The sequence below is a fragment of the Dioscorea cayenensis genome, chromosome 20 (genome assembly GCF_009730915.1).
Source record: "Dioscorea cayenensis subsp. rotundata cultivar TDr96_F1 chromosome 20, TDr96_F1_v2_PseudoChromosome.rev07_lg8_w22 25.fasta, whole genome shotgun sequence".
Taxonomy (NCBI): domain Eukaryota; kingdom Viridiplantae; phylum Streptophyta; class Magnoliopsida; order Dioscoreales; family Dioscoreaceae; genus Dioscorea; species Dioscorea cayenensis.
This window is the reverse complement of record NC_052490.1, coordinates 15,154,449-15,161,863: the sequence shown is the minus strand read 5'-3', so window position 1 is coordinate 15,161,863 and position 7,415 is coordinate 15,154,449. Positions and strand designations below refer to the sequence as shown.

The following is a 7,415-nucleotide window of genomic DNA, read 5'->3' as shown; positions in this document are numbered from 1 at the left end:
GGGCAATCACACACACTTGTGTCCTCTCGGGATGAGCTCTGAATGAAAACACACGCCCGTGTGGAATTTCTACACGGCCGTGTGTCTTCTCTAGAAGACTTAGAAAAAATTACAGACCCTATAAAAAATTTTTGCACACTTATTGGTGAGCGATCCGCAAGTGCACGGAGTCGTCAAGTAATACCCCTCATGCGAGCACGAGAGGGTCATATTCCCTGGGCCCAAGAATCTACTCTTACTTTCTCTTTGCGTATTGTCTAGCCGAATGATTCGAAGGGTTTCTCTAATCTATTACTTGAAATAAAAGAACTACAAATGGAGTCTATGATAAGGTAGGGGTATAAAATCAGGGGAAAGAAATGGTCACGGATGCCGATTCCCTAGGGGCTACTAAAGTGCAAAGGATGCTAAGAATGTCATGCAATTGAAAGTTTGGACCCTAGAGATTTCCTAAATTAGATCAACCCGATGGTCACGGCAATTAACCCCTAATCCGGTATAAGTATTGACACGCAATTTCTTCCGATCAAATCCTCATACGATTGCATTAACAAGTGGGGAAATCCCCTAATTAGGGGCCGTAACACAACTTGGTCTAGCCCTAATGGTGGAGGGGCATGAATACCCGATGGACACGGCGTGATTCGCACATGAATCCCTTCCAAACTTGGTGTGTCTAGTACAAGGGCAATGGTCACGCTACCAAGTACAACCTAGCAGCTTGGTTTTACTGAGTTCTCATGTAAGCAACACATCAAATGCACCAAGAATGAATCACAAATACACAATAATTGCAATAGACAAAAATTAAATCATCCAAATACATAGTTCACCCCAAGGTTCACCGGCATCCGGTGACCTTGGGGTCTACTCGTCCATGCAAACAAATACAAGCAACAAGTCCATGAAAACAACTACAAATGGCATAAGAAAAACTCCCTCGAAACAATAGAAGTAGGAAGACAAGCCAAGCTAGGTGGAAATGCTTCCACGGACGCCGCTGATGGGAGGCGGCTTCCCTCGTCGCTCTACAAACTCCCAAAGAAGAGATCGATGAAAATCTAGCCAAAACCGAGCTTCTCCCTTTGATTTCCCTTCTCCAAAAGCGTGTGATCTTGCCTCCTAAAGACCGGTGAAAAATCGGCTCCAAGAACTCTCCCAAAAAAACTCCTCTCTTTGCCCTAGAAAAATTGGTTTCATTTATATCCCGTCAGTCCATGCGGGCATCCATGCGGGCGCATGGAGCCCGTGAAACTCACAGCCAAATGCCCAGAAAACATGCCGGTGCTACAGTACTCAGCTACAGTGTTTTACTGCAGTATTTCACTACAGTACCGAGTATTGAGAATTTCCAGCATACCTCACGGGCACCCATGCGGGCGCATGGAGCCCGTGAAACTCACAGCCAAATGCCCGCAGCAAGAACAATGACCTGCTACAATACCGCTACAGTGCCTCTACAGTGCTGGGACCCCAAAAATGCCGTTTTTGGTGTCGAATTCATCCGATTTACATTTTTGAGCATCGTTCGACTCATTTAAGACCTGCAACACCGAAATAACCAATTTAGACATAAAACGGGCATCAATTCGTTAACATATTCACAAATGATACAAGATTAATACATATAAAATACATACATTTAGGCGTTTATCACTTATACACACACCTAAGCGTTTGCTTGTCCCCAAGCAAACACACATGAAAGAATAAGGGCGGAATGATAAAGGACTAAACGTACGACCTCAAGCTCAAATAGTGAAGAACCCCACAGGCACAAATGAAATGAATTCAAGGAAATGAGTTGTACAATAACTAACTCAGTAGAGATAGTCATGATTCCTCTAGAGTGCTTTCCTCGTGAGTGTGTGTATGCTTCATCCCTCGTTCTCCCTATTCACACCACATTCAATGACTACCGGTGTTAAAAATGTTAAAGACACCCTCAATAGTAGGTCAAGAGTCCTTCGGGTCCACATTCAACACTTTTAGTAACTAAGTGAATGCATGATTGAGTGCGGGAGAACAAATACTTCTTTCTTTTCTTTATTTATCCAAGTCCGCCTAACGTAGCTCGCACAAAAATATCTTATAATCTTTCAGAAGGATGCACATTCTAATTAGGCACAAGAGCCACCCAACTTACTTGATTACAATCTACATAGACGCATTCATGCTAAATTAGCAGAGGAATACTTGACATAGACTCATTTTTTTCATTTTTTTCAAATTTCTAGATAACAATTATATACATGTCTCTCGAGCACTTTCATGCAAAACTTCACTTAGGGATAAAAACAAAATGAACAAAAAGAACCAAAAAGCTCTTAAAAAGACCATTGAGGGATGAATTTACCACTCTAACACTTTAAATCAAAGTAGTGGGTTAGCTGGGGCAAACAAGGTAGAAGTACTGTGTCAAAGCTGTGAAGAAAACACTAGAAAGAAAACATGACTTCCTTATAGCACAAATAACACTACAACTCATTATTATTATTCATTCAAGGCAGGTGGTTCTTAACAATAAATCATAGCTATCACCGGTGAAGTAAGCATGCAAATAGCCCATCCCATCCCCACACCTACAATTGTACATTGCCCTCAATGTACACTAATCAGCAGAACATGGTGTAGAATTCATAATAATTAAATAAACCATGAAAGGGAAGGGAAAAGAGACTGCCCCATTTGGTTGATAAAGAGTGTTCAGTGAAAGCACAGTCATTGGGCAACAACGCTAGCAAAGGGGAAAGGAGGAGAGGCAACAATCCGTGAGAAGTCTCCTAAGCGGGGTGGTGCTCATCAACAGGTGCAGCTGGTGTTAAGGATGTGGTAGTCTCCGAGGTGGTGCCAGAGGATGAAGAAGACCCACACACAAAAGAAAAGACTTCGCGCATATCCCTTGCCAACTGTCTCAGTGTCTCAGTAGTCTCTTGATGTCCTTGGCGAAGGGAACGAATCTCGCCCTGAATCTCCTGAAGGCAAAGCTCAACTGAGGGTGGCGCGTCTTCTAGCTCAGAATCAGACTATGGTGGAGAAGTGGTGATGCGCTCCAATGTAGGTGAGTATCGAATAATGGTATATGTGTCACCACGTTTCTCCACCATCCCCATGGAAAACATAGTAGCCATCCCCAAGGGTGAAAATCCACCAACAATGTGTAAGTCTCGTGTGTGCTCAATCAAACCCATACCTCGAATCATACGTGTGATAAATGGCCCAGCAAAAATAGATCCAAGGCGTGTATAAGTACCCTGATGGACAAACAACTCGGCAAAGAGGTGACCAAGGTGGATCGGGTAGTGCTCAATGATGCTATATAGCATGAGTAAGTCAGAGCGAGTGATTACCCCAGTGCTGTCACCCCGGCCACCAATACCTCGACTCAATAGTGCATGAACATAACGATGTGCAGGATTGTGAAGACGGGATGCTTTCCTTGACTCATTCGTGCGCCGACCAGAGATAATGTTCCAAAATCGTGTGTGTGTCATGGTGGCCGAAAAGTCAGTCGGAAGACGTTGACATGCTGGTGTGTTCACGAATCCCTCATCATACAAGCCCAAGAAACAACCCAATTGTTCGTCAGTAATAGCGTGCATTATTCCAAAGGCTTGGAAGGTTATCCCGGATGGTCTCACTAATTCAATCGTGCTGAGGACCTCCAAGGTGAGCTCACGGTAGGCCGGATCACTAATTGAGAAAATTCTGTCCCAACAATCATGACTGATTAACTCCGCCACGGTCTCGGCCAAACCTAGAATGTCGAGGTCATTACAGTCAATTGTACGGATGATACCAAAGGGCTTGGACTGTAAGAGATAATAGCGTGCCCTATGTTGTGGTAAGGCAAAGGATGGCACTCCACTTGATGCCGCATCGTGCCGTGGCCCCTTTGTTAGAACTCGCTTGATCGGCATACCTATACCACAAAAACAAGTGATCAAACCAATATTTTTATGAATACATTCAGAGGAGATAACTATATCATCATGGAATTAATGAAAAATTGAAAGCACAACAATTTCTATTTGAAGAATGAAAATTTCAGCCATTGCTACAGTACGCCCGCGAAAATATTTTGCAAGAGTTTCTCCTAGACATCTAGCTTCCCAAAATTTACAAAATGAAGGAAAAACTCAAAGAAACAAGCATACACCACATCACAACAACCAAATATGTCATTCAAGCTTTAAAGATAAAGTGAGAACACAATAAAACCAAGTTTGTAGCAAAACCTAGAATTAGGGCTTCGAGGCTTGGGGTGATGAGATCCGGCAAAACGGTTGATAAAACTCCGATTAAAACCCAAGAGTGAGTTTGCAACATGGAGGAGAGGTGATTAGAGAAGAAAAACTAAAAAAAAAAATGGTGAAGAAATGAGGTAGAGTGAGGGAGAGATGAGAGGAAAACAAGAGGAGAAGAAGGAGGAGAGAGTGGAGAGAGAAAGGGGGACAAAGCCCCTTTAATGGGCAACCCAGCCCATGCGGGTGCATGGTGCCTGCATGGGCTGAAAAAAACCAGCCTGAAAGGCTCACGGGCGCCCATGCGGGCGCATGGCGCCCGTGAGCCTCTCAGCCCACGCGCGCAGCGTGAGGCCGAGAGCCTCACGGGCGGCCTCGCGGGCGCATGGCGCCCTTGAGACCCACAGCCCATGAAAAATACTCCTCGCGAAGGGTCTCTTACATCCGCAATGATGCCCGCAAGGCCCTGGAACATGCCACAAGTGTCCATACAGGCCGTATACAGCCCGTATGGACCTGGAAAATTGAAAAATTGGCATGGTTCGTCTTGCACACTCAATAAAATACGAATTACAACCATTTAAGCCCCGGGATGACAATGAAACACAACTAAACAATACTAATTCAAGGCCAAATACAAGCGAGCAAACCAAAGCATGAGTTGAGCTCAAAAACATCAACAAAAGAAAAATACGAAAAACACACAAACATAAGCATTCAACCACAATATAGAAACTAAGCAACTAAAAGAAATACGAAAATTTAAAGACGACGAATTTAAAAACTTGGGTTGCCTCCCAAAAAGCGCTTGTTTAACATCATTAGCTCGACGTACCTTTTTCTTACCTCAAGGTGGATCAAATGGTGGGGACTTACCTCCAAGCCCAAGAGAAGTGCTCCAAGATGGGAAACTCATCGAGAGGCATGAAAAGACACGGAATTTACCCTTTCCCTCGAAGAATAGTCGATCGATCTCCCGTGGTGGTGATAGTGTGCAATTCATCCCCAATTTCTGTTTCTTGTCCCTCTTACACCAAATTTTCCTTGTGGTTGATTTCTTCTTATTACTCGGCCACGGAAATGTTCCCACATAGCCTACATGCTTTACATGTGTGGGAAGTGGGTTGTTCTCCTTGCACTCATCGCTATCCATTCCTTCCAAGAATTCATCCAAGGGGTTAATTGCCAAGACCTCCTGCACACAATCGAGTAATAATCATATCGCTTTCATCGATGAAAGTAGAGGGGATCGTCGTGGTCCAAGGTGTGTTTCATGGCCACGGGAAGAGTGAGAATGACTTCCTCATCCCCCAATCTCAATGTCATTTTTCTCCCTTTTACATCAATAAGGGCACCGGCGGTGTTAAGAAACGGTCGCCCGAGGATCAATGGGACTTCAACATCATCATCCACATCAAGAATAACGAAATCCACAAGGATAATGAGCTTTTCTACTCTAACTAGCACATCCTCAACAACACCACGGGGCTTCTTGATAGAACGATCTGTAAGTTGTATAGTTATCCTTGTGGGCCTCATGTCTTCTAATCCCAATTTTAAAAACAGCTTGTAAGGCATTACATTGATATGCTAGGCCAAGAGTCTGCTAAGGCTTTTTCTTGCATGCCTTCCCCAATCACACATGGAATAATGAAACTCCCGGGATCAGTCAATTTCTCAGGGAGCTTCCTCTGAATCATTGCAGAGCAGTTCCGTGGTAGTGCAACTGTTTCTAATTCCTCCAATTTTCTCTTATTAGTCAGCAGGTCTTTCATAAACTTTGCATACTTGGGCATCTGAGTTAACGCTTCAACAAGAGGGATATTTATGTGCAACTGATTGAATACATTGAGGAATTTCTTGAATTGAGCCTCGTCCTTATCTTGTCTCAGCCTAGCCGGATAGGGGATCACCGGCTTGTACTCGGTTATCCTTGGTGTTGGTAGTTGAATGGTTCCTTCATCTTTTTTTTCCTTTACCCCTTCAAGTTCACTCTCAGATGGCTTAGGGTCTTCCCATGCAGCTACCCCATAATGTTTAGTGCTTGAGCCCTCCTCGGCTCGTGCTTCAACCTGCTTCCCGCTCCTGAGAGTGACGGCTTTTAAATGCTCCCTTGGATTATTTTCAGTGTTACTAGGTAAGCTACCCGGCGGTCACTCCGAGTTTGCCCTAGCAAGTTGCCCCACCTGGTTTTCCAATGATTGAATGGAGGCTTGAAAATTCCTCAAAACAGTGTTTACTTCAGCGAATTGGTTGTTGATGTTCACAAATTTTGCCTCGGTGTTGATCATAAACCTTGCTAACACATCTTCAATGGTGAACTTCTTCTCGGGCTGCTGAAGAGGTTGAGGTAGAAGTCCCTGTGGCTGCGGGGGCTGATGTTGCTATTGTTGACCCCAAGAAAAATTTGGGTGATTCCTCCACCTTGGATTATATGTGTTTCTATAAGGATTCCCCGGGCCTCTGGGAGCTTCCCCAACATAATCAACTGTCTCAACTGGGGCATCTGAGGCTATTGAAATTGGGCACTGAACAGTAGCATGTCCGGTCCCACAAGTCTCGCAAGACAAAACTGCACCAGAATTTGAGCTCGTACCCAACACAAACTGATCGAATCTCTTTGTTAGGGCCTTAACCTTGGCGGCTAGCGCAGTGTTGTCATTTATCTCATAAATTCCAGCTGCCTTAGGTGGTTTTTGCCTAGTAGACCAATGACACTCATTACTTGCCATGTTTTCAATCAAGATTTCAGACATCCTCGGGGTTTTACTACTCAATGACCCCCTACGCAGACATCATTGAGTCATGCTGTTGCATAATTCAGTGCCATTGCAAAGCATCCGGATCCTCATCCACGAGGAAAAAGCCATGATGAGGACACTTGCGTAGGAGATCCTTGAATCTCTCATGTGCCTCAAAGAGTGTCTCAGAGTCCCCTTGTGGGAATGCAGAAATCTCTTGTCTCAATCTAGCGGCTTTGCTTGGTGGGAAATACCTAGCAAGAAATTTGTCCATGATCGCTTCCCCGCAAGTGTACGGGATCACCAAGTAATACCTCGTGCAAAGACACGAGGATCGTATTCCACGGGGCTAAGGATCTCCTATTACTCCTCCTCGAGCTATTATCTAGCCTAAGATCTTAAGTGATGGATTTACTCTACTAAATACAAA

The 7,415-nt window shown here is 44.3% G+C and overlaps 1 non-coding gene across 1 annotated transcript; it reads left to right on the top strand.

Moving 5' to 3' along the window:
• The first annotated feature begins 7,107 nt into the window (after positions 1-7,107).
• On the top strand, positions 7,108-7,214 carry LOC120252013. The gene has a single exon (XR_005533567.1). It is a non-coding gene; the product is annotated as a small nucleolar RNA R71 (small nucleolar RNA).
• The last annotated feature ends 201 nt before the right edge of the window (positions 7,215-7,415 follow it).